Source organism: Oryzias latipes, chromosome 16 (assembly GCF_053564925.1).
Source record: "Oryzias latipes strain Hd-rR chromosome 16, Olatipes_Hd-rR_3.1".
In the NCBI taxonomy this organism is placed as follows: domain Eukaryota; kingdom Metazoa; phylum Chordata; class Actinopteri; order Beloniformes; family Adrianichthyidae; genus Oryzias; species Oryzias latipes.
The window spans coordinates 29,771,000-29,798,920 of NC_136252.1; the positions used below are offsets into that span (position 1 = coordinate 29,771,000).

The 27,921-nt window shown below is 41.3% G+C and overlaps 2 long non-coding RNA genes and 1 other non-coding gene across 3 annotated transcripts; 2 read left to right on the plus strand and 1 right to left on the minus strand.

Moving 5' to 3' along the window:
- Positions 1-13,883, plus strand: LOC144984482 (uncharacterized). The gene is made up of 4 exons (XR_013648214.1): positions 1-264; positions 4,325-4,581; positions 8,767-9,012; positions 12,196-13,883. It is a non-coding gene; the product is annotated as an uncharacterized LOC144984482 (long non-coding RNA).
- mir9a-1 (microRNA mir-9a-1) lies at positions 4,369-4,476 on the plus strand. The gene has a single exon (NR_107179.1). It is a non-coding gene; the product is annotated as a microRNA mir-9a-1 (primary transcript).
- On the minus strand, positions 4,975-27,921 carry LOC144984483 (uncharacterized). Its single transcript, XR_013648215.1, has 4 exons — positions 27,834-27,921; positions 24,157-24,258; positions 6,083-6,287; positions 4,975-5,962 (listed from the first exon to the last, which is right to left on the minus strand). It is a non-coding gene; the product is annotated as an uncharacterized LOC144984483 (long non-coding RNA).

The following is a 27,921-nucleotide window of genomic DNA, read 5'->3' on the forward strand; positions in this document are numbered from 1 at the left end:
TGACGCAAGGAATAGAGAGTGCGATGAACGGCGCGGAGGGGGGAGGCGAGATCCACCTCTGAGAGGAATAATGGGGATGATAAAGCGGGGGGGAAAACCCGTTGGAGGGAAGCTGAATGGATGGAGCTAGAGAGACGTCACTGCCAGCAGCAGCCATGAAGACAGTCCGGTCCAGCCTCCGGCGAGTCAGTTGCTCTCAATCTCCCGAGACGCTCGCTTCTCGGTTCGGGAGAGCAGATGCCGCAGAGGCTTGCAAGCGATGGCGTGAGTATGACACACAATGCTTGGTTTTCTTGGAGGTAATTCGTTGGATTCTTTTTTTTGTGTATGGCTAAAATCAAGGAGGGACGTTTGAATCCGCGGGCTCCAGCGCCTGTCTGTACACAGGAGCAGGATGCACCCACAGTCTGGATGAGGCGAACATCATGGGCGCCGTTTGAGTTCGCTTTACGCTTGATATTTTTTCTCGATTCTGCGTCTGTTCATCCGGATGCGTTCAAGGGAGAAGTAAAAGATGCCATTTCTGTCACAACAGCAGCGGATCAGAGGCGTCAGTTGTACATTTTACCCACGTTTGATTACCTTTCCCCTCTCTCCAGTCTGCATGTAATGCTGCAGATGCAAAATAGGTGGAAGGGATTCATTTCTTCAGGGTGAGCGGCGAGGTGCGAAGGTGCTGCAAAGGTCACAGTCGAGTCTGTACTGTCTGGATGCAACAAGAAGCACATCCACGAAAGAACAACTTCCAATTGGTGCGTTTCAGCTCTGAAAGAAACGCGCTCCTTTTCACAGCCTCAGTGACGCAGTGTGCGCGGCTTCATTTGCGCCATTCACATGGAGTCATGACGGCGCGCGCAGCTCTGATTTCATTTTCACACCTCCATGCAGCAGAGAAGGGTCAATTATCCACCTAGTCCAGTGACAACTAGAGAGCCCGACAAGATTTCATTACAAAAAACAAAACAAAAACAACAACCAATCTGAAACTATCGTAGAAAAAAACACTAAACCTTTTGAGTTCTGTTATTTTTAATCAAAAACAGAGCTCTGAGTGACTATACGGCTTAAATATGAGGATTAGTGCCACATAGACCTGCAGTTCATGCGTAATGAGAGAGCTGTGGCTTTTAACGTCCATGTAGTTGGTGGATAACGGGATCACAAGGCCAGATATCCACAGCACACGTGTGCGCCTAAAGGGCCTGCACCACGAACACGTGTGCGCTCCGGTCTCGCCATGCAACGCGGAGCCCTGACAGGCTGCTCAGAAATTCAAAAGGAAAAAATCGGATTTAGGCTACATGCGGGGTTTTTACGCAGATGGATGAGGAAAAAGGGTATAGATTCAGAAAAAAAATGTTTAATTATTCATATCTGGTCCAGTTGAAGACACTGATTTGTGCATTTTTAGGCTGGTTTTGACCCAGATTTTTCTGATATTAATGCTATTGCAAACCTCCATAATTCAGAGATGTATGTTGTAACAACGCTGCGTTTTCACGGTTGGAGCTCTGATTTAGCGTCATTCTCAGTGCGTTTTTGTCCACCACATCAACACAGGCGCTGCAGCACGAAGTCTACGCCTTTCCAACCCTTGTATGCTTACAACTTTTGGCCATTGTTGAAGGCTGTTAATAACAGCATTCGTGCGCGGCAATAGCTATCCGTTTCTTTTGGAATTTAAAATGATGTCTTTTTACCAGGGGTCCCCGGAGAGACATGCTGCGGCCTGAAAAAAAGTGGCTTACTCCATATAGGTGACCACAGCAGATCTTACTGTTACATCATTTGCAGCCTTCAGCCGACACACCTATAAGAAAACAGCCAAGTTTTGAAAATGGACTGAAGGGATTTATTGACGCATAGACATTTGATTTGGAAAATGTGGAATATATTATAACGTTTTTGGTCAAGTGAGAAATTAAACTGTAAAAAAAACAGTTTTTTACAGACAAATGAAAGCAGGGCTATATTAAAGAATTGCACACTCATTAAAACCGCAGTTTAATACAATTGTGCAGCAAAAAACAATTTGTTTTTATTAGAAGTTACAAACCTTTACTGAAAATGATTAAATTACAGAGCTTTAACTCACATACTCAGCCCAGAATCCGTCTTCTTATTTTCTTTTTTACTATTGATTCTCACAACACCATGACGTCAATGTGTGCGTTTACTTTTAACAGAGCTCAAAATGCAGCATCTGAATTTCAGCCTGCTCCATAAAATGGCGTAAAATAAATTCAAACAAAAACCACTGGCTTTAATCAGACGAGAACAAGTGACACTTCATAATTGGAACCCATTTCCTGCTAATCAGCTCTGCCTCTTTGCATGGATTTGGTTGTTTTTAATTCTCCAATTAGAGGTGACGGATTAGAGTGACGTCATGCGCGCCGTGGCCAACGGCAGAGGCTGATGAGCTTTGTTTAAATGAAGGAGAGCCCACCTCCACTGATGCTTGAAGTGTATTTTTGGACTTTGATCTGGGGGGGGGGGGGGGGGGGGGGGGGGTCAAAGGAAAAGAGACCCCCCCAACTGGGTTTCTTTAGAGGTTTATTGGCTGTAAAGGTCAGGGATACTTCAGACACCAACCTTTATTTATTTGATTTGATTTTATGTGTCTGTAATGACAAGAACAAGGTAGTTGTAAAAATAAAAAAGCAATACAAAAGAATCAAACTAAATGGCTTTTAATGCAAACAGCACGCCTATAAACAAAACAAGCTTTTAAGGTCAATAAGGAAATAATCAAAACATCTTCAATTTTTTTTAAATTGTGAAAATGTTTCATAAAATGGCCTTAATGCATTTTTCCAGACTTCCAAATGTTCTGTGAAATTAAAATTAATTCTTAAATTAATTGTAAATAGGCTCATGTCATTTCTAAAAGAATAAATATAAATGAAATATCTAAATGAATAGTGTACTCTCCTGAGGTATTTATGAAGCTAATATTCTGCAGCAGAGAGTGTGTGTGAGGCTGCACATGGTGCACATTTAAGCTTAAGCCTCCTCCACTGTGTATACTCTGATTCTGTATGTAATTATGTGCTAAACATGTGAACAGTCACCTGATGACGTGTGAGGATGTTTGTATGATTCAGTCAGAGCTCTGTGACTTGAGACGCGGTTTTGCTCTGAAATGGGCCTGGCTCCAGACATGCGGATGGAGACAAAGCATCTCGAGCGGGAAGATCTGTGCCATGGCAAAAGGCAAAACACCTTTTTGTAAAACTGAGAAGAGCAGCTGTTAGTTGTAACCTTGAGGGAGAACAATGCAGGGAGACGTGCTGCTCACTGACGTGGATGCAGTCGCCTCTGCGTGCTGCCAGTTGAGTCATGAGTGTTGGGGTTTGTGTGATGGTGGATGAAAACGCTCCGCGCCTCGCCCTGCGCTGTCACCCTCTCCCTCAGTATCTTCTCCATCTCTGCCTCTGCGTTCAGTCGGAGAGCTTTTACTTGGCAGTGGCGTTTGTGGGGGAGGAGACTGCAACAACAGGGATGTGGGCACACAGAGCAGCTTTAATTAGATGGGGCCTCATGCCGTGTGCCACTACTGCTTATGTGAGGAGGAGTGTGTTGCAGCTTTGTCTAGCTTTCGAAGATGGGAAGATGGATTTTTGTGCGTTTACCTCAATTTGTGCATCTTTTGGACATATTTAAATGCTAAAAAGGAACAATGAAAGTGGGTTCTCGTCATTTTTTCTCGTTTTATGTATGTACGTGTACATCTTAATACCCTGGTTTTGGCACCAGTGGCGACTGCTTTGGCATCAGATAATGCAAATGAAGACAAACCAGTTTTCCTTTGTAGTCAAACACCCAGGATCTTCTTTTAATTCAAAAATGCATTTGGGTCATGGCGGGGGTTGGCGTTTGAAGACATCAACCTCCCACAGAGCGAGTCAGCGGGCAAGGCGGGTATGCTACAGGGATGGACGCCAGGCCTCAGGAGGGAAGGCTGGCGCTGCAGGTTTGGACTGGTTTGCCAACTTTTAGAGATTGTTTTTTTCTATTGGTTTATCTTGCAAATCATTTGTCCTGTGGAGTTTCTAAAACGCAACCATTACTCATAGGACAATCAAAGCTATTAGCAGACAAAGGGTGGGCCCTGATTGGTTATCGCGACACTGAGCGGGGTATCTGTGGCGTCAGAAAACGAAGGGCTGGGTTATTTAGAAGTTCCTTTGAGTTTGGTTTAAAGTATGAACATAAATCAGGTCAAGTTTTTTTCTGTACATTTTATTGTATCCAAAATGGATACCTTAAATAAGCGCTGAACTTGACGGATGATATTTGTGATTCTTTTGTCTATCTATAGGTCATAATTTGGCCCATGTTTCTATACCTGCTTTTTAAGAAGATGGGAAGCCTTCGGGGTTGATTGTTATCTTTGGTTATCTAGCTGTATGAGTGATGTACATTCTTCATAAAGCTAGATAACCGAAAGTAACAAGAATCCCATTACACTCCTGTAAAGGCATCGTGACATCTCCCTCAGAAAAAAGACAAAAAGGAAATCCCTAAGACAAGAGTGGACAACAGTCTAAAGAAGATGGAATGAAAAAGCTGCCGTAGGTAAGTTACACTACTTTTACTGCAAATATTTTGAATAAATGCCTATTTTTAACTATTATGAGCAATTAACAACTAGAAGTAGTGAACATTTTCTGCAGCTCAGTGATTCATAAAAGTAAGGTTGGTGCAACAGGATCACTTTTAATCTAATAAGCTCCATGATCCCTGTGTGTGGCTGCATGCAGGGGCTTAGTATCACATGGCCAGTTGGAAAAAAAAAAGACCCACACTGATTCGCTAAAGCCAGCGGACAGGTCGTTTAATACGTCTGTGTTGGCAAACCAGTTTCACTAACCAGTTGGGCCAGCAATCTGTTTCGTCCTCATAAATGTCAGGTTTTATCTTTGGCATCAAAAGAACTAAAAAAAAAAAGGAAAGCTTCTTATCCATGCATGTAGCTATGAATAATACATTTATTCTAGATTGGAGGTAACCGTGTGAGTTAAGAAAGCTCCTTTTGAGTTAATCTGGAATCCCATGGCGGTATCTAAAGTGAAGTGGCACGATTTTTCAGTCTAGTTTTGTTAACTTCTCTGCTGTTGATTTCTTCCCCCTCATTCCCACCTACCCCTTTCACACTTTTGCATGAAAAGATGTTTAGTTTGGGGTCGTGGGTGTTGTTTGATTTGATGTGACAGTTGGCTTGGTTTTGAATGGGCCGTAGCAAAGCCTTTATTGCTCGTGGTGCTTCCATGTGGAAAGGCCTTATGGGATCTCACTGAATGCTGATGTGTGTGCATGCAAAGCTCAGAGGGGGTGTGGTCCAGGAGCAATCAAGCAGAAAAAAACCCCAGTGACAAGATCCATGAGCGGGAGAAGGAGAACAATCTCAGCTTTTAGGGTCTTTACCGGAGCTCACGGTGAGGCGTAATTGGTCAATCAGATCTTCAACCTCAAGGCCTCCGATGGCTGATTGAAGGTGTGATTTTTGTCCTGCCCATCAAAGCCAAAGGGTCGCTCCTGCTGAGTTAGGCCGCTCAGGATTGTTCTCAAGGTCCCAAGGCTGTAGCTCTATAATGTTAGCAGGGAACTCCAATTGCGAAACATATTCCACTTGGTTTCCCCACAGTTTTGCTGAAAGATCTCCCCCTTGGGTGTAAATATATTCAGCTTGACACCAAACAGTTGTGTGAGGCTGAGGTGAAATTCCAGAGCTTGTGTGGCAGCCGTAACTGGCAATACTTCTTCAGGCCCTGCAGCCTTTCTTCCTGCTGCATTGCAGGTGCTGAGTGTGACATTTGGGTTTAAGGCTTGGCTGGGAGAGGAGAGGAACCAAGGTCTTGACAGGAAGTGGCAGCTAGACATGTCATCGTCTTTGATGGCAAAGCAACACCTGGTTTCCTCTTTAGATGTGTTGCTGTTTGGTTCTTCACAGACACGTCTGAATGGGTGCAAAAAGAAAATAAAAGGTTGCATCAAAGAAATAGGTTGACATTTTTTTGTGTCACTAACGATGTAGGTCTGAGTGAGAGCTAAAGCCAAGAACAGAATGTGTTTATACCCTAAGCAGTGCCCCGGGAGATGCATGTCGTGGTCCAAATGCTTTGTTCCGTCTTTGTGTGTGGCACAGTTATATCGCTAAAACTTCTCGCTGGGGAGCACAGAAAAGGGACCGTCTTGGCTCTCGCCTGCCTGAAAATGAGTTCCTAAAAACACCTTAGGGTCTTTGCTCTCAGTCCCTCTTTTTGTATGTCCCTTGGCAGTGTCTGAAATAGAAAGAAGGCTCATGGAGAAATGATGGAGAAGGAAAGAAGCCAGAAAGAGGAAGGAGAGGGAGGAGGGCGGTGGATTTGTCTTAGCTTTCATGCACTAGGAAAGCAGATTTAGACTCTTAGTGTTAAATAGAAAACAGCCATTGTGGTTAGATCCTGCTTGCCCCCCCTACCAGTAGACTTTACAGTCAATAGAGCTAGTCCACTTGTCACCAAGGGACAATGCGCTCCTTTTCCTCTTCTTTTAGGGCTGTCGAGTCCGAGCAGTCAGACACTTTTCTGAATAAGACCCAGTGATTCTTGCCCCCTTTTCTCTGCCTCTCTTTCTTTTGACAGAACACACCAACAGGGATTGGAAAATGGCTTCTCTGTTGGGCCAGAGGGCAAAGCCAGACCTTGTTATTTTCTACAACACATGCAGTCCTTTCACCCTCCCTTTGCTCACACAGAAATGAATGTATCTTAGACAGTTGCAAAGTCAATGGGCCTCTGCAAACAAAGGAGATTAAGTTTGGCAACTTAGCAGTAACAGGTGTACTTTGAGTACGCTCAGACCACACGGAGGGCCGATACTGGTCCCCGACCCGCTGCTCTATTTGCCCCCCTGAGGGTTTCAGTTTAGTTAAACAAAACTTAAATTTGAATTATTTTTTAATAATCATTATGTCCTGATTGTGCTGATTTTTGGAGGAAAATGTGTTATAAGCAGCACTCAGAGCTAACTAGCTTGTTATCACTTTTGTGAAAACTATACTGGAGTTTTCTAACAATTTTCTGTCTCGATTTGTCCCACGGGGAGTTTTCTCAAGAAATATTTAAATCTCGAAGAGTTTTCAGTAAACAATGTAGACACACAGAGAAGAAACGAGGGGCTTGCAGCTCCGTTTTGAAGCCTAAATGTATTCTCTCATTTAGAATTGAGTGAAGTTGTAGGTGGAAAGTAGTCTTTTAGAGAATGACAGAGCTTTTTTCTGTCTGCAGATTTTTCTATGGTTTCAACAATTAGACTATTGAGCAACAGTGCAAACAGAGAAAATGGTGCATAAAACACACATTTGTTTCCGTTATTGATAAGCTTTGCACAGAACCTCTGCATTTAGAAAAAGTCAATATGACTTGGCAAAACATCCCATAGAGGGTTTGTTCAGACTGAAGCTGCTTTGGCGGCCATTGTCTAGACCGTTCTCTCACACACCTACATGTCCAGAGCAAAGCACGTAATTTCATTGTTGTGTGAGCTGTTAATATCAGCCGCTTCACAATGGCGTCCATTCGTTGTATTTGCATAAGGCACTTTTCCAACAAGGACCCAGAGAGGGCTTGAAAGCTGGCCCACTCCAGTGCCAGTGGCAAAAAAAATGTCAAGTGCCAATTAGGAGAGGTTTGCAACCATTCAGCTGTACCCCACCCCTGTAGACCTTCCCCTCCATGCTCACCTACCCCAACTCTCTCACACTCCAAGTCACCCCTAGTTTTATCGTCTTATTTGAGTTTCAGACGCAGCTTTCCCCTCCTGACACCCAGAGACAAAAGCTGGCTCCCTCCTCTGCTGGCTAATGAAGGATCCTTTCTGCTGGGCTGGGGTGTGGGTGAAATCAGACTGCGTGCTCCCTCCACTGATTAGTCAGCTTTCTTTGTTGATTACTCTGAATGGAAAGATTTAGGAACGGTGTAGCTAGACCAGCAAACCAGCATCACTTGCTTTGGAATACCGAACAAAAAACACAAAAGTTTGTATGAAGTTGGTTTAACTGCTGTTGTTGATATTTGAGAGCTGTAAATTCTGTAAAGACTAATTTTTAATTTCAAACTATTATCTTTTCATTGGCAGCAACACCGCTACAGATGTCAAAAATGCAGTATTATTCACAGGAACTGCATCTGTCAGGTGTGGAGAAGGCAATGAGAGGACTCACGAGCTTTATCCATGCTCTTGAATTTAAGTGACGTAATTTTTGTGCCGGGAAAGCCCTCGACACCAAATACATAAACACACTTTTGTCCTTTAAAAAAAAAAAAAAAAGCAAGCATGGAGTAAAAATGAAATAAAAAAAGATGAAGTCACTGGCAAAACAAAACAGTCACTGATGTTATTCACAGAGCGTTTACCTAACTCGCACCCTCCTGCCACTCAAAAGGATTGTTCTCTTATCCCTTTTTTCTTTCATTCAATCTTTGTGTCGAGTTTTTTTTCCCGTTCCCACCCTTGATTCTCAGATGGTCGGACCTGATTTGCATGCATTTGCATAATGAAAGTCATTTGCATGCTCAGGGGCAGACTGTACCATGAGAACAGACATGAAAAGGAACCTGAATGGGGGAAAAAAACGTGTGTGTATACTTTCTTCCCTGTGTATGAATGGCACGATTTAAACGTTTCTATAAACTTCTCCTGTGTGTTTTGATTTTAAAACCCCAGTTTAAAAATTTTACCTCTAACCTCCTGATTTCTGTGTCCCTCTTTTCTGTGCAGGGCATCACACCAGTAACTGACAACTGGCACAAAAAAAGAAGACAGAAAAACAGAAAAGAAGGAGGAGGAGGGGTTGCTGTTGATTCTGCCCTCCCTTTCTCCTCGCCCTTCGCTGCATCGCCTCTTCCCTCCTCCACTCCATCCTGAGTAGGCTGCCCCTTTTTCCTGTACAGCGAAATGCAGCCCGCTCCACCATCTTAGAGAAACACTGGCATGAAATGGCAGTGGGAAGACCAGTGAGTGCAGGTAACTCGCCGAACCTACTGTGCCCACCGAACGCAGTCATTTCACCGGCGCCATCCTGACTCTTCATCCTCATCCTCCATCTCCCTGGTTAAACGCTGTCCTCTCCGACGGCGGGATGCAGTCCTTGCTTTTAATCACTTCAGATATGATTGTTAATTACGTGATTCTCGAGATGCGGCAACGGGAGGGAGGGTAGGGAGGGTGAGTTGGTGAGGGTGGAGCGTGTTTTGTATGTGTTCACAATAATTCACCGCACTCTCGCCGCATCTCTCAGAAGGCTTTCAGTGGGCATCTGTCCTTGAAGCGCCAATTTTTATTTCCCTTTTAGGAATTCTGATGCCATGCTCACATCCTGACATGGCGGCGGATGCCATTTTGGAGACAGGAACAGAGCCTCAATGCATGAACCCGTACATAGTTGAGCAGCTTAGGGGTTTGGAAATATGTTTAAGTCCCACACCATCATGGAATACGATTAGATTAATCTTTTGCGGTGTGTTGAAACTGCTAATAGGTTAATTCTGAAAACCTTTTCAGTTTTTCGTTTATCTCCTTACTCGAGATCAGCAGAAGGATCAAGGGGTGGAATGCGTCTCTAAACCGCAAAACCAAAGCGACCTTTGAGGGAAACGATGGAACAATTGAAAACCTGATAAACGAAGTGTCTGTGCCTGAAACCCTCTCCTGAAGCAAATGGCCAGCGTCAGAGGGCCATCGACTGGGAAATAATTGAGCATTGTTTTCCCTTGATGAGCTTGCTGTAGTGCAACATTATTTCAAGTTGGAAAACCGCTTAAACCAAAACACCAATTAGCGTTTACTGCGATTGATTAAGCAAAGCAGCTGGTAACAATGTCTGCTATTGTCCTCGTTACAGAGAGACCTGTCTTTGTTTTTTGTCTGTGCTTTAAGGGAGACTGTGCTAATGCTAGATTCTACACAGGTTCTGGTCTTATAGAGGAGGGATCTGGCACCTGTACGCTAAGATTTATAATAAATTTCTGAGAAGGTCATTAACCTCTGGCGTCCTCATTTCACATTTTGGGATCTATTATTGCAGTTAATTCTACCGAGCTAGAGCCCTGTGAGTCCATGTTTGGAGTGTTGGCTGAAATATCAGCTTAGGTCTTCAGTGGTTTAAAAAAAACAAAACTTTATTTTATCAAATATTAAATGACCACTCTTCCTGAAATTTTATCAAACTATCATGGCATGCAACTCCACAAATTAGGTCAAGATTTCAGCGTCTGAATTTTGGGACGACGCAGCTTGTAGAAAGCGTCGTTTGGCTTCAACGATAAGTTTTCTGGTAAGTGTGTCAAACCCAAAGTGCACTAATCACCCCTGGGCTTCCATAAACAGGTGGTAGATTGAGCAAAAAAAAAAAAAAACATGGGGGGGGCAATTCTCAATTTACGGTGTAAATTATGCAGAGCCCCAAAACAATGCAAACAGTAGACAGTGGAGTGGCTGGCGTGGGTTAATGAGATGATGAGAAGCCTGGGAGGGTCGGGAGCTGATAGAGCAGAGAGGGGGTTGGCACGGCGAGCAGCTTGTGTCTGGATCGCTGCATGTGTGTGTGTGAGGGTCTGGAGGAGCTTTGGCAGGGGTGCAGACACTCTTCCGTCTGCACAAACCCCAGCGTCAGCACCCCTCCTGACCAGACTGAGTGCTGCAGAGGGAGGGGAGGGCTAGCAGGCAGCTGGGGCACCCTACCCCCATCGCTCCTGTAAGTGCACCAGCCTTGGGAAACTCTGTGTCAGGGATCCCCCAAACACTGGCACTAGGAGGCCCCCCAAAAGTCTGGCTTCAACCTCCCCCTGATTACTACTGTCCCCTCCTTCCTCTTGTCTCCCTAAACACCCCCCCCCCCCCACCTCCCCACTACTGCCACCACCTCTTTCTCAACCTAATGTGAGACTGGGGGCCTGGGAAGGACTTCAAGTTCACGGCCAGACCTCCTATTGAGCTGACAGCCTGACTGTTTGCTCAATTCGGCTCCCTTTTCAGAGTCCACGCTCGAAGGGGGGGGGGGGGGGGGGGGGGGCATTGAGAAAAGGCAGGAGGATGGGGGGGTTAGATGGGACACCCCAGCACTGTGATAGCTATTCATTCAGCCAGGGGAGACAAGTAAAAAGGGTAGCGAGAGTGAAGAGGAATGGGGGTGGGGGGTGCCGTATAAAGAAAAAGCGAGGAATCCAGGCACAAAGTTTGCTTTGAGGGGTGTGCGCCTCTCTCACACTCTTTTAGACTCTTAATTACCGGCGCCTTCCACGTTTTCTTCCCTTTCTCTAACTACATCCCCCTCCTCATCCTCACGGCACAAACAGTCCCGAACACACAGAAAACAGTGATGGCAATCATTCTCATCATCCTCTCCATCCCATGCTTTATTAGGCCGCATGCTGGGGCTGTAAATTTACCATTAACAAGCTTATTCACTGTAGTCCCCTCCACAAAACAAGACCATCATGCCAATAACTCAAACCGACACCAATACCCAAAACTGCCTTTTATGCCACCAACCTTTTGCAGTCACAGACCCCCCCCCCCACAAAACCCCCCACTGTTTCTTCTACGGCTGCGCTCTCAGAAGCACCGTGTCGCTAAATGCCAACTCGAATGCGATGCCTGCTAATGGCTCAGGTAATGCTAATTAAAATGAGGATTTTTTTCTTTTTGCTGCTAAGCAGAGCCACCGCATCGTTGCTGCATTCTGAACTGAGTGACCCGCTGTAATATTTAGAGTTGCTTGTCTGAGCTGCATAATATTTCTATTTAAAAAAAAATTAAAAAAGGAGTGGGAGCCTTCTGAAGTCTGAGTGACTCTAGCTTAGGGTGTGTCACATGCTTCCTCTTTGTATTAGCAGCTTGCAGCGTACCAGGCTCCTGATCAGGCCTTTCAACTTGAGCCTCAATCCGCTCAGCTGGTACACGGAGCTGTGCTTACCTCCGACATGTTTAGGTCACGCACCGAACGGAAAGAAAAAAAGAAAGTCCAATAAGTGATTTTTCCTGCTAAAAGAGCGACGAAGACAAGCCCTCTTTTGATACTCCCAAATTGGAATTCTCTATCCAGCGTCTGAAATAATTGTTTTGACATTCTCATGATTGGCCTCACGTAGCGTTTTGACTCACTCGGCATAATCAAAGCTGTATCCTAATGTCATTTTTCTTTCACAGATAAATGTTGGCATTCCGGACGGGGGGGGAGGAGGACTCCAGAATGGACAGAGCACACAATCGGCGGACAGCAAGACTTCTTTGTCGCCTTTCAGCAGGGGAAAACAAGTATGAAAGCGCTGCTGTCTGCACACAAGTCACCAGGGATCCTTTCCTCGGCTGTGGGTGGCTGTGCATTATTTGACACGACCGTCAACCTGGACTGATGTGAACACCTCCTGGTGTTTTAACTGAGTAAACATCTTTGTGGATTGCAGGAATATGCGGTCTTGTGCAGATGATGGGCAGCTTGAAGGGTTGGACACGCTGCTCTATAATTGTGACTTTTTTTTCTATTGGAGGTACATCCCTGCATGGTGTTGCTTTTGTCTTATGTACCCGTATGCAATAAATCAAGAAGCAGAAACTAATACGCAGGCTCCGCTTACTGTAGGCTTTATTGGATTTAAGTTGTAGCCCAAGTTTGGTTCCGCTTTTGTTGTTGTTTTTGTTCTAGTTGCTAGGATTCAAAAGACACGCGAATGTGAGACTCACGACAGCAGCGAATAATACTGCACTGCGATTGGACAGCTCCGTGTGTCAGATGACACAATGGCGAAGGAGTGAGCTGTCGTCTTTATACTCTATGCAACTGTTCTTTCTTATTACCCCTTATTCTCAATCTTGCTTTGGGTTTGCATTTTTAATTGTATTTTTGTTTGTTTTTGGGGCTAATAGTTTTTTTTAGATACTTCTCCCAATTTTTTTTATTACATTTTTTTCTTGCTGGAGCCTACTTTGTCAAGGTATGGAAAATCCTAGTGTGTGTGTGTGTGTGTGTAACAGATATTCCAGTACAGCTTAGGTTTATCAGTGCTGAACGTCACATTTGCAGCTCGTTGATTTATCAAGACGGAGTAAATGTGGACTGGAAGGTTTAATATTGCTGATGGTTGGAGTGTGTTGGATCAGCAGGAAGTGCATGGTGGCAGCAGGTAGACACATACGCCAGGCTTCCCAGCAGGCTTTGAGAAGCAGCAATTCCCTACAGTTACCTGCTTCACTGCAATGATACATCTTTGGATGAGACATGACAAATACATTAGCTTCAAACACTGCCTTAATATCCTGTTCTTGACATGAACACACACACTCACAGCCACACATATATATGCATCAAAGCTTGTATCATCGCAGGCTAATTTATTCTGTATTAATTTTTGTGAAGTGCCGTTTTTTTATTACAATTGATAATCTATGCAAATCTTTCAAATATTACTTTAAACAATCTATGCAGTGTCTTTGCAACTGATTCAAAGCAGACTATTTTAGCTTAATTTAAAAAAAATGTATTCTTTTGATAATCATGCAGTGCTCGAGACAATTACTTATCTGCCTGGATAAGCTTGAAATTGTGTTTTTAATCTCTGGCAAAAAGAGAGTCACTCATTTGTAATCAGTCCAGAGGCGTGAAAACCCTGAATTCTGTTCTAAAACAATTAAATATGTTGCAAGTACAAAAAAAAAAATCTTTTTTTTTCCAACTCTGTATATGGAAACTCAATATGTGTATACTCATCCTTGACTATTTTGTATATGTGTAACATTATTTTTTCCTATGCAATGTCACTGCCAGGAATGTGCTCACCACATGTGCCTTTTATGCAAAATTTTGTTGGAATGTGAATAAAAGTTTACATTGAAAACAATGCAAATTTGAAAAAGTGTGTCTTTTTTTATGAATTGTTTTATACATATTTACTACATTTAGTTCATTTTTAAGATTTATTTAAAATAGGATGTGCTGTAGATAATTTTAAAAGCTGAAGTCATTGTGTTTGCTTTAAAAATAGGATTTAGCTGCACAAAGTTTTTTAGCCAAATAATTATATAAAAAAAATGTTATTTGGTAAAGTCATCTTTTTTCCTTGATTTCAAAAGATTTTTTTTTCTCTTTTATTTTAAAATAAATCACAATAAAGATGCTTTATTTTGCAACATGTTATTAACAAACAGGAAATGACTGAAACTGCAGCAGCAGCAGCTCTCCTGCCTCCATGATCGGTGTGTGGCATCACTGCTGTGCAGGCCTCACACTCATCCTCTGCCTGATCTGCTGTCTGACGCCACATATGGCAAACACGGACATATGGGTCTCTCACAATTCATTAGCATTGTCGTGTAAGAAGGGGAAATCTCACTGTAAAACAAATGAAATTTCACTCTTTAACGTGCGACTTGAGGTCCCAGCTCCTTTCATTCATTCTGTTCATCTTTACGAAGTCTTGAGTAATTCAATAAGAGGCGTTTTTAATGCAGCTCTGACGCAGCCCCTTGGGTGTCTGCCTTCACGCTATGCAGCAGCGGTAGCTTTACAAGCCTCTCTGCTCTTGTTTACAGCCACGCTGCAAATTTAAATGAGCCGTCATACACATAAACAGCAGTTCCATGCAAATATTACAGTGCCCTTATTAACCAGGGCAGGCTGCAATTACATTATGTCCTGGGCTTTCCCGTCCAGAGAGCCAACACTGGTCCTCTGTGACAACTCCACTCGCCCTCCGTGTTTCCTGGCTGTGTTATTGGCCCTCATAATCTGTTCCACAGTTTTTGTCACGCTGCCAAGAGGCAGGTTGCATTAGCCAAGCTCTATAGGCCCTAATGAACTGAGTGCCAATGTTAAGCACACTGGAGCATGCTAGAGTGACGGAATACAACTGGGCTGTCATTTGCAGCCATGTTAGATCACAAGTTATAACTGCTTAAGCATAAGAGGGAGAGCTCATGCCTTGGTTTTCTGCGTGGTTCCGTGTGCATCATACTAAACATACTGATTTGTGATCTGCACTTTTAGAATCACAATGTTTTTTTTTGTTTTTTTGTTTTTTCTTAAGCACAACAATCCCCAAAATGGCTTCCCTCTAGTAACTTGAGTTTATAAAAGACCGGATGCTGATGGAGGGATGCTTGAAGAGTGGTGTCAGAGGGCACCTGAAGTGGGAAATGGTGGGTTTTGATGCCCATCAAAGGTCAGGGAAACAGCATGGTGCTAACATCCAGAATCCTCATTAGTATGCGGGAATGAGCCCTTAGAAGGTCATTCCATGTAATTTTGAAGAAAAACTTGATTGCAAACAGTAGCCATATTAAAAGGAGGTTTGCTTGGATTTCTGCCACCTGAGAGCTGCAAACTGGTCATTTTGTTTACTTAGCAAAAACAATATCCTGTGCTCTGAAAGGCCTGTCACATTTATGATAAATTCGCCTAAAAAGATGTTTCTGTTCATTTAAACAGATGCTCTCTAGATCCTCTTGCATAGATCATTTTGGGTAGTTTAGGTCTGCACTTTTTAAAAAACTGATTGCATAACTGATCAAAAACAACATTTCAGTATTTGCTGCAAAAACCAAAATGCTTTTGCAGAGGTTATAAATCCTAACAGTCTGTCAGCTTGTTGCAACACAAACATGAACACCAAGTAGTTTAGATTTGAACTAAAACAACAACTGAGCTATAAACTACCTGTTAAACAATCTGTAGTCTTAAAATACATTTTTCTATATACTAACACACATTAAAATGTGATAAACCCTGTAATTAAAGCCATTCTACTCAAAATACAACAATGTCTGCTTACATTGATGCTCAAATTTGCTGTTAGGAATTCAAATAATATAACTGGTTTCACAATGTCACAAAGTTGCAATTTTATTAATAATCTAAACAATTTCACAATTTTAACAATCCTGATTTTTTTATTCAACTAAAAGCTATTTGTAAATCACAGAAAATCATTTACAATTTTAAAACTATGCACCTTTTGACTGTAAATTGAAATTTTATTCAATCGTAAAATTATTTATTTGCTGATGAGCCAAACTTTATTTTAAAATTTGACAGAAGGGATTCTTCTTTCTATTCTGTGGCATGAAATTCCACCTTAAATCCATTTATTTTCTGTGCTGTGAGTTGCTGGAACCTTTTTAGCTGTTTTTAATCAAACACTCTGGCAACAACATGAAATCCTAAATTAATATTATTATTATTTATCCCATATTGACTAATTTTCCTACCAGTTATGTTTTTTTAAGCAACAAATCTTTTTCTTTTTTTTTTGGTCTTTAAAAAAATGCCAAAGCTCAGTTTATTTTACAAACATCAGATAAAAAGAATGGTAATGCTCCCAATTAAACAACTCAAAAGAAGGAAAGCTGTGTGCTACGTCGCCACAGAAATACCTACATTTGACATGTACTTCAAAATACAGCCTGCTATTTTGTCTCTTTGCCTTGAGAAACACTTGGAACTAAATTTCTGCAATGAACAATAATCCTCAGTGTTAAAGAACGAACAAAAACAAACGAACTTGATAGGATTTTCAGTTTACCAAAGCGATGCTCAAGCCTTTTTATTTGCAGGGAAAAACTTGAAGTACCTGTTAAAATACTAAGCTTAAATCCTCTCACACCCTGAAGCACTTTCTCGCAGTTTATGCATTCATGTAATGAAGGAGAAATCCTCCAGTAAGAGGGGCTGGCAAAAAAACTTGCAGCTGAGGCCGGATGAGTTAGACGTCCGGAGCACCAAGGATGCTTTGCTGGAGGGCTTCGTTGTGGAATGTCAAGTAGTTTGGGCAGAGAGGGTGACTGAAGCGGGAAGTGATTTGACTAATGTTTTCCCTTTCACAGAGCAGTGCTCCACCACATTCCCCTCCATCCTTCCCAAACCCACCAAAAACTTTACGGTGATGTCATTCATATGCAAAACAGGCGTGCTCTTAGCGGGTGAATATGCGTGAATGTGTCTGCCAGCCAGTGTGTATGTGTGGGAGCGCACATGTGTTGCTTGAGTGGCTGATTCCATTACTTGAAGGACCATTACACTTGCCTGTCAGAGGCCAAAAGACCTGAGAAAAATTAGCAGATTAAATCGCTCTTCTCCTCTTTCCTTCCCCTCAAGCTCTCCAGGAGGAGGTTCAGATTTGTTTTGACAAAATCAAAAGTATACTGCCTTTTCTGTAAAAGCTGTATCACTGTTGGATCAGTGACAAGTCCTAATTTTTGCAAAGACATGGAAAAAAAATCACGGTGATGCTGGGCAACCATAGAGATCGAAGCAAAAAGTTTTTTTTTTGCAGTATTTTTAAGGGTTAAACTAGACCAAAAGTTGGGGTTCTGATGGATATTTATTGCATAAAGCTTAAATAGGAAAAACAATAAAATAAAACTGCAGTTGCAAAACATCTTCATCAGAACCCAAGTACCACCCAGCAGCTGCACGCATCAAGATTACAGGAAGCTTCACCTCAGAGAGGAACAAGAAAGGGAAAAAAAGCCAGATTCCTAAATGTGGGAATGAAACCCCCATGGGTCAGATTGGCATTCTGGGAAAACAAAATTCCCCACTGGGGCGTTTGCCATAGACCAGATGGGTGTACCCTAGAAAATCCGCCACACAGGCTACAGAAGAAGCAGGAGACGAGGCACGGCCCCCTGGGAAGACAGAGGAGAAAGTGTCAGAAAAGGAGGAGGTTGCCATAGAAGGGGTGCAAAGAGTTAATGCCGACAGCTAAACAAAGGCCGCCACTGCTGCTGGGGGCAGAGAGGAGCACGGGAAAAGAGCGAAGGTCAAGGGGACCTCTGGGGGTTCAAGTTCAAGTCGACTGTCTGTGTCTGCATTTTAATGGCTGCACCACACCCTCTGAGTTTTTCTATTTCATTTGCAACAAGAGGTGTGGCCTTGCAACCAGTTCCTCCCAGCATTAAATCTGAAGAAGATGGTCACATTGTTGCTCTGCTGCCACCTTAAAGTTTCATGGAGGCCACAGAGAGGAGAAGCTGTCTTGGCGCCTTTTGGTGTCATTGAACTTGATGACCTTCTCAGAAGATCTGCAGCATCGGGACAAGGGTGGGGTGGGGTGGGGTGTCTGGTGGCTGTGGCTGACATTATATCTGAAAGGCAGGAAATGTTCAGTGACTTGCATGAAATGTGTTTAATTCAGCCGTCTCAAACAATTCAAAGGCAGGTCTGGCTGACGCTCTGAGGGATTGTGCAGTTTCAGACATGCAGGCCTCCGCAAACAAACGAATGCAAAGAAAGAGGAGCGTGAATCAATATTTATTCTCTAGAAAAGCACATTTGAACTCCATGGCCTTTCCGATTTTCTGTTTAAGCCGTTTTAAAGGAAGTTTCACGGCTCAAACATAGAAAAGGGTGAGGAACTAGCTAATGAGTTTCATGTTACAGATTTTTTAATTTAAAACTCACAGGATTCATATAATTCTGAGGAGCTGGATCAGGAATACCAGATGACATGAAGCACAAGCCGGCCTGAGGTCTACAGGTGCAAATCTCTGATATCTACCAATGGAGCAGGTTTTAGTCTGCCAAGTTTAAAGATGGTCAATCATTTAATGAACCTAAACTATCCACAGGAGGCAATTTTCTATCATGTAGCTGCAACAGTAATGTCATGTGAGAAGGAGAAGATTACATAGAATATAAAAAATCTCATTTTTATTGCTTTTTGTCTTTCTGCCTTTCTTAATTGCTGATTAATCTCAAACGGAGTTCATATTGTCAGAGCTGAATGCTTTGACCTGGCATTTCTAGAAGTTGGTGGTTTGTTCTGTTGCCTTGGAGCAAGAAAATCCTGCTCACATCTTGCTTGGTTTCTTGGTTTCCCTCAGATACCAGCCTCCTCAAATCTGCATTTCAGCTTGAGTAGTGACTTCAAAATGCTTTTATGCCTAGACTGTCTGATCAGTTGACTTATACCATGGCATATGGGTTTACAATACTTAAAATTATCCCTCTACCATCCTGAATAATGATCAACTCATTAATTTTGTAGTAGAATCTCTTTTACTTTATAAATTAATTTAACAAATGAACATAAATATATATATATATATATATATATATATATATATATATATATATATATATATATATATATATATATATATATATATATATATATATATATATATATACAAAGGTTAGATTTGTGCATTTAGTGCATTTTGGCTGAAATTGTGCTTTACAACAAAGAGCAAAGTGTCTAAAACAAAGTTGTTTCACACATATTTTCTCCTCATAACTTCCTAAATTAAACTTTGTCTAGACCCAACATATCCATACATTTTACTACATAAATTACAGAAATTTTGTAGAAAATAAATTGTAAGATAAACATATCATTCCTGTCCTTATGATTAAATAACCCTTTGTGTCTTTAAAACTTTAAATATGCAAAGTTTTGAGGACCATTTCTCATATTTCTTCTCAATTATTTTGGGTAGAATTGTATCAGAACAATTATGGATGACTTCAAGTCTGTCAGCAAGTAACAGGTGAATTATTGACCCCACTTTTCTTTGTTTTATTCAGTATTGTGCCCTTAGAAAGGACACTTTTTTGCTTGAACCCTGACAGAACTAAACCTTGATTTAATTGACAACAGAACAAAATGAGTTTCCAAAAAAAACAACCTTTGATTAATACGTTCAGTGCTTTAGAAATGATTGCATGGTTTGGGAATAGATTTGCAAGAAATGTGAAAATAATGTCTTAGTTACATCTTGAGAAATATTGAGAAGAAAATTCTCCTGGATGTGCAGAACAATGGCATGATGAGATCCCTGAAGTCAATTATATTGATTATTTCTGCTCTCTCTCATGTCAAAGGCTACACATTAAGGTGCCAAAACAATTCAGCATGGAGGAACGAGGAGTTCCCTGCTGCAACCTCGAAACATGAAGAGTGATTATCTTTTGGGAGGTGGGAGTTTGGCTCAAGACAGAAAATGGCAAAAAGGGAATAAGCTTGTTAAAAAAAAGATTTTATCTGCTTTTGTTGTATTCAGCTTCCTTAAGTAAGCTAAATTGTATAATTATAATGCATACAAAATCTGTAGGTTTATTCAAATGATGTGAGTGGTACTCTGATTTATAGTTTTTTTAAGTCCTGCTCACCCTGAATGAAACACTGCTGGAGTCTCTCACTGATTCATTCCTGATGATCTTGACCACAGAGCAGAAGTTCAGACCCATTTAATGAACTCAGAGGCCACAAGTTGTCCCTTGTGGTTTGGAGTCCTTTTAAACCGGACATATGTTTGTCTTCCTCTCTGTGACCGGGCAGAGGTTAGGGGTTGGGCAGACCACCAATGACACCCCCAAAACAAAACACCACCACTGACCCCCTCATCACCTCTGTAACCTCTGCACAATGGCAGGTCAATAGGGTGCAAATCTGTTTTTACTGCATCTTTTTGTTGCAGTCAAATGGACTAGACAAACCACAACAAGTCCACAAGCAGACCTGTGTCTACATCAGCCTCCATGGATTCCTGGGTAAATCTGAAGTGTTTTGTCACATTTTCCATCACCACCAACAGCCAGGGACAGAAATGAGAGAAGCTTTCTGTAGATGTCTCGTCTCCAAACAGAACAGAATAATCTGTATTTGTTTTACTGTTCATTCTACATGTATAGTACACAATGTCTGCTTTTCTTTTTATCTTTTTTTTTTGTTCAATGAGTGATGCTTTGTGTTTTTCACTCTAAATTAATATATTAATTGAAATTTACCATACCAAATTTGTGATTTTTTTTTTTATGAAAACTTGATTTCTCTTTTACAAATTAAACTATTCACTTCATTAAAGACCCACTCCAAGGAAAATCCTGTTTTTAGTTTTTATGTTCTTGTGGCATTTCTCTGATGACGGAGGAAAAATCTTAAGAAAGTTCAGCTCAAAACTGTGAACTTAATTTGTGATGAAGAAAATACGCTGGACAGGCCACAAGCTTCCTGTTCTGCTCCATTCTGATGCATCCCCTTGTAGACGACTAGATCCATGTTGCTCTTTGTTTTCCTCGTCCGAGCTGGAATCGGGCTCAAAACTAGATAGTTCCAATTTTGCTCACCATTTCTTTTGCACTGGTAATGTTGCAGTTTGATGTGTGAGGGGCTGTAAGCTAGCAGGAGAGAGTGTTAACAGAGAGCTTTCAGTTATTGGTGACAGGTAAGGTCGGTCCAGTTGCTCCGTATCAACAGTCCCTGCACAACTCTGAGGCGAATTTCTGCCCCGCTGCAGAAACTACATCATAGAAAACGACACAGGTTTTTTGATTTTGGCTAAAAAGGTCTTAATAATAATGAAAAGACCACTGGGAACGCTTTAAAAATAGATCAAAAGATGATTGGAGTCGGACTTTAAGCTATGGAGGCCAACACCATAGAGTAAAAAGCCCCTAAAGGTTTCTAAGTGAATTGCACACTGGGGCAGTTGCTTTCTTTTCCAATTCATCCCAAATTTAAAGGAACTTTATTGTCCTTCTTTTTCTGCATTTGACTCATCCCCTGGGCAGGCGGTGAGCTGCAAACACTTTGTGCACAGGAACCATTTGGTGATTCAACACCCCAATCTAACCTGTTAATGAAAAGAGTCAAGTAAGGAGGCATTGGATCCCACTTTTAAAGCCTTTGGATGACCATGGATTTGGACTCACGATACACCAGTTAAAGGGCGGACCCTCTTCCACTAGGCCACTGAGTTAGCACCTCATGTCTGTACAACCTGGATCTAGTGTAATTAACCTCTCTAAAAAGCAGTGGCCTTTGTCAGCTTGTTTATTGGGAGAACTGATTGCTGCCTTTCTCTTCCTCCTCAGCATCATATCCGTAGCTGGATTTAGCAGATGTTAGTTTAGCAGGTTTCTAATTAGTGCAAACTATCTGCCCTAAACCCAAATATGACACCAAAGCTTTGGTCAAAGATTCTCATTTCAATGTGGAAACTCACACATGGATGAAAATGTTTCTTTCAGCTGACAGAACATCAGATTTTTGTCAAATTTGATGAACACAACATGTTATCATTTCGTGTTTTTAGCCATTAATGTTGCCATCCCCCCACTCCCCTCGTCTCATTATGGGTCAACGCAAGAACACGCATGAACAACACACAGAACTGCATCACCTTCACGTGCAAAAACACACACAAACAACGAAGCGGTTGCTCTCCAGGATGGTGCCATGCTCCACCTCTCCTCACAGCTTTCATGCTAGGTACTGGTTGCCATGGCAACTGGCTGTGTGTGCGTGTCAATGCTGGCGCTGTGTGGGGAACGTGAAGAGAGTCTGGTGAGCAACAAACACACGCGCACAAATGTGAGGCACAAATGCAGACATGCACACGCAAATTAATTTATGGAGGCGTGAGAAGTGCAGAATTAGCACGTTTCCTGTTCTTACTAGACGAGCGCTACTGTGGCCTGATGGGAAAACAGACGACAGAACAACGCTGTCAAGCCAAGACGTGCCAGGTCCTCTCAATTTATTTAACCTGCTGTCAAAAATTAATTTAAATATTAATGCATAATAAGAAAAAGGGAAAATGTCATGAAAAAAATGGGCTGTGTCTTTATTGGAATGTAACAGAATGCCGCTTTCTTTTTTTTAAATGCCTCTTCATTTGTGTTTTGTGTTGCCTTTAGTGCCATTTATGCAATTAAATGCGCTGAGAAAGCATTTTTCTAATATTGTTATTACTCTTAAAATAGGGAAAATGATGAACTAAAAAAGAAAGACTTGCGTAAATATACAAATAAAATGCCACGAACAAATAAACTGTTCTAGAAATTGAATACTGAGCTCAAACATTATTAGATGCAATTCAAAATTGTTTTTAAGAATTAGGATAAATAACAGCTTCTCTAGAGTATTTTGGCTAATTTAGCCTCCTAAAAATATTTTAAATGCACAAATCTAGCCCATATTTATGAAAATTACATGCAATATTTCAAAAACTGCAGCACAAGTATGAAACCTTTTATGTTCTCTATTTGCTGGAGAGAAAGTCATTTCAGCATATAGCCGGTAGCCATTACACAATGTTGAGCGGCAGGGTGAAAGCATTATCGCTTTACTAAACAAACTGCTTTGTTTGAGCGGAAAATGATAAAAAACATGGTTTTTATTCTAATTATTTAGTTTTTTTTTTTTTGCTATTCTTAAAAATGTCAACTTTAACTGTCAAAAACTACTGCTTCCAACATAAATGTTTTTTATTCTTTATTTTTTCATGTAATATTGACAATGCTGTAGTAAAACCTGCTTCAATACAATGAGGATTTCAGAATGCAAGTGAATTTGGTGAATTAAAAACATGCTATCAGTATCACGGCCACGATGTGCACAGACAGTACAGCTCTGCACCAACAATGCTGATATTTTTCCTTTAAATGCATCTAATTGTACTAACCTGTTGGCACCGGTGTTAAACAGTCACTAATTATAGGGTTTGCATAAAAATCAGCAGAGCTCTGCAGCTGTCAGAGCTGCTAATAATGACCCACTGACCCACGCTTTAGTCCTGCAGCAAAACGCTAATGCCAAAGGTAAGAATGTTGAGTCTTTTTAAGATGATTTCTAGATATTACCTAACAAACCTGTGAAGTTATTTTCAGAAGATAATGGAGAAGATGACATTGCAAAAAGTCTCAAAGTCTAGCCTTCGTAGAGGAAATTTGTGTGGAGCGTGAGCAATGAGGCGTTTCTTTTGGCAGCGACTATTCTGGTTTTATAAGGTTAGCATGTTGCACACCTTAATCCACATGCACGCCTCCTCCTTTTTTTATTCACAGACTCTGATTGGATTACATCCTTGCTCTGCTCTTGTGTGTTACTGTGTGAGAGCAGACAGAGCGATCCAAGGGGAGGGTGTGCTCCGAATGACATGCCAGCTCCTTTCGCCTCCTTTTTTCAGGAGTTTGAGCCAAAATCACTAATTGCATCATTTTTTGTCAACACTCAGTAAAAATATAACAGACTAGTTTTTATTTAGAAGTGTTTTGAACTGGCAGCTTGTTAAGATATCTAAATTAAATCCATGCATGGCTGTTGTGTGCTACAGACTGAAGCCCTCAGCAACTGTTTTCAAATGCAAAAACCATAATTGAGGTCACAGTACCTGACAGGCTGGTCACTTTGGTCTCCCGTGGGCTGGTGGTGCAATTCCTGATCCTTGGGAGCTCCATGTGCACTAGGAAGGAGGGGAGTCTATCTGTGCGACCTGTCAAAAACAGAAGTTTGAACCAGTTCACACATGCAGAAATACGCCACAAGAACATGTTTAAAAACACAATTTGGGATTTTTTGGATCTTCGTGGATGTTTTACATCAAAACCAAACCCCTCTCCGTTTGTTTCCAGCCACAGATTCACTTGTTTCCTTCATCACATCAGCACAAACAACAATACTCTGCTCTTCATCCTGGGAGTCATAGCAACCATGCCACTATAAACCCACCATCAGCACCTGAACATGTCAGGCTTCAGACACGAGTGGACCTCCAGTTGAGCGTTTTGTTGTTCCAACGTAAGAGAGCTCACAAAAACCCAAAAAAGCAGGTCAAATAAAACCCCTGACCTCTGCCACTGCATAGTTGCAAAGGGAATTTCAACACAGATATAGGAGATAAAAAGGAAGTAAGGAAAGGAAATATGGACTTTGCATGTGCCGTAATGCCACCCTGGGAAAAGGTGTAAGGAGGAGAATCCTGCAGCATTCACTGCAACCTTTGAAAAGTTTGGTTCCAGATGCATTAAAGGGTTTAAAAGACTCAAGATAAACATGAAGAATGAGGACAGTGATCAAGAAAAGAAGTGCAGCTTGGATGCTGCAAAAGAACAGGATTTATACAGCAATTCTTTCATAATGCTGCATCTGTAATGCACTACTCATTAGAAAGAGAAGAAACAGATTCAGCTTGGTTTATTCATTCCTAAGGACTCTGAAGGTTACAATTCAGGTAGAATCCCTAATGTTCAGTGACCACACATGAAATATAATGTTTTTGTGTAAAAAGGAACTGAATGAGGGGTCAGACTGCAGAAGCATTGTCAGTTTCAGCTGATTCCCACTTCTGAAACTAAACTGAAAAAGGGCAAATGAATCTGACATGGAATAAAAATGATAAACCAGCTAATAATTATACTTACTATGACTAAGTTATGCTACACTATTGACATTTAATGGACTGTGTTTGAATAACTATTCTTTTCCTTTTAGTTTTTTTCGCATCATTTTTATTCAAAAAGCTTCAGGAATTCGGATCATCTTTAAGTGCCTCTCTTCACATTTCTTATTGGCACTGAATGTTTGAGCATCTTTTTGAATTCACACTGATACAGTTCATTCAAAGTTAGCAAGTCGTGAAGGTTTTTTTTAACTCTTTTGACAAACAGAAGTGTGATAGATTGAGAATTGATGTCAAAGATGACAAAAGAGAGGCTGCTAAAAAATGAAAAAAATATAAAAAATGTTAGGTTTAACCCATTCACGCTGTATGTCGCCAATTCACAATATTAAATCCAGGACTAATTTAGCCTCACCTTGGAAGGAAAGAACACAGAAGAACATTTTTTACTATAATTTATAATGCATTTAGGCATAAAAGGACATATTCTGCATTTTGACCAAAAGAAAAACTATGTTGTTTCACAAAAAAAATAAAAATGAAACCCTAGTTAACACAGATAGCTTGCAAATCTTCAGTTAAAAATATGAAATTCCCAGACTTTTATATGTAACAAAAAACAAATCCACAGTTGTTTGAGTGTAAAACTGAGACACCCTCAGGTTTCTTTTGTCCATTTTATAATCAGGTCTGAACTAAACTTGAACGTTGTTGCAATGAAAGCTGCTTTGGTGTCAAAAGCAAAAGCAGCGATTACCATATGGGACCAGCAGCATGCACAGACACATTCCCAGGCCTTGATGTTAAGACAGAGAAAGCCATTGATGAGGCTGTCAGTATGATTCACACATAATATGCTGCATATGTTTTTCATCCTTCTGCAGGATTAAGCCTCCAAAAACCAAGCACACACACATGGGTGTGTGCACAAAAACACACTGGTAAAGTGCACAGCTTTGCAATCTTGGGGTCCCCCTAATGACGCTCCATCCACGGGTCCCCTGCTCTTCATTAAAACTCAGACAGGGGCGCAGACAGAGGCAGGGTGGCAATGAAAGGCTGCTGAGACGGAGTCCTCCAGCCTGTCTGGTTGAGAGTGTGGGAGCTTGTTTGACGGTGTGGGTTTCTGGAGAAAAGGGGGTGCGCAGGAATTGACTTTGGCATTAAGCAAGTCGATTGAGAGACACCCACCCACTAATTCCTCAGGCGCGAGGGCAGGAGTGGCAATTGGACTCAGAGGGACCCGTTATGACCACCACAGCAATTTGCTGTCTGGGAGGCACAGAGGGGAGGTCAGAGGTCAAATAAGTGCAGTTAGCTGGAAGTGCTTTCTCATGATAATGCCTTCACAAACAGCTCTGCATCATTCCAGGACAGTTGGAGCAGAAAGCCACATAGTGATGCTTTTCTGATGATAAACAAAAGAAACAAACAAAAAAAACATTTGGAAGTTAACTCTTCCAAAGGTTAACACATCAGATTCCAAATTTTTCTAAATCGTTTTTAGAGCATTTCCTTGTTTTTTTGTGTCACACTTTTGTTTCCAAAAATTTTATTCTTCTTTGGAAAAATACATTTAAAATTCTTAAAAACCACATCAGAGCACAACAAAAGCAAAAGAAACTCAAGTTTTTAAATCTGCTAAAACAGACAGGACTACTTATAAAACAGACGAAAAAAGGAACTTAAAACCTAAGAAGCCCAATTTACCAAGAAAATAATGGAACCAATAATGTAAAATAAAACTACAAAAAAGGAGAAAGATTTCCATTTGAATGAAGAAATTCATTTTTTTATGATCCTCTGCGAGAAACAGTCTTTTTTCCTATAGAGATTTTGTGCAGCTCCAGCATAAGCTGCAGAGAGATGCACAAATTATGTTTGCTGTTGTTAATATGGGTTGTGATTAGTTTCTTTAAGGTCAAGTCTTTTTTGTTAAGGAAGCAGCAAAAGACAATATAATTGGAGAAGTTGGTGTGGTGGAGGTATTGTCTCCTAGCAGCAGGAGAGTCCCTGCATGAATCTCAGCAGAGGTCTTCCTTATGGCTCCTCCCACTGTGCAAAAACACAACTGAATGTATTGCATAGAACTTCATCTCCTTTTGTCACATGATGCGAGCAGAAAAGGGAATTTCAGAAAAATGATTTTACTCCATTAAAGGGTTTCTAAGAACATATAAATGTCATACAACTATTTTAAAATATCATAAAAATATGAAAATAAATTATTTAAATGAAAGAATTATTTACGGGTACAATGATTTGTTGTCTTGCTTTCACTAAGGGGGAGGCCTGACTGCAGTCTTCCTTTGAGGGGCCACAGACACAGAGAGGCCCCTCACAGACAGACATGCTGCGGCCTGTCTTACTGTCTGATTCAACAGGCTGCTCAGACAGAGGAAACAAGGGAGCTCCAGCCTGATTGATGAATGTTCTTTGTTACTGATTTGGTGTAAAAAGTCCTGGGGTGTCTAAACAAAAATACAAACACATACAAAACCTCCATGTAACAAAAGGGGGCCATGCCAGACTCACAAACAGTCTGTGGTGGGAGTTAAAGTAAAATTGTTCATATCTGCAAACCTTTAAACCAAAATAAAAAAATAAATAAAAAACTTGTGGATGTTACTATGGATTCTTGAAAGTGTTCTGTTATAATTCATATTCACCTGAAAAAGGGAATCCATCGGATTTCAGCATCAAACATTTTGTCAAAAAGGTTTGTTTCAACCCAATAAACACCATCATAACTGTAAC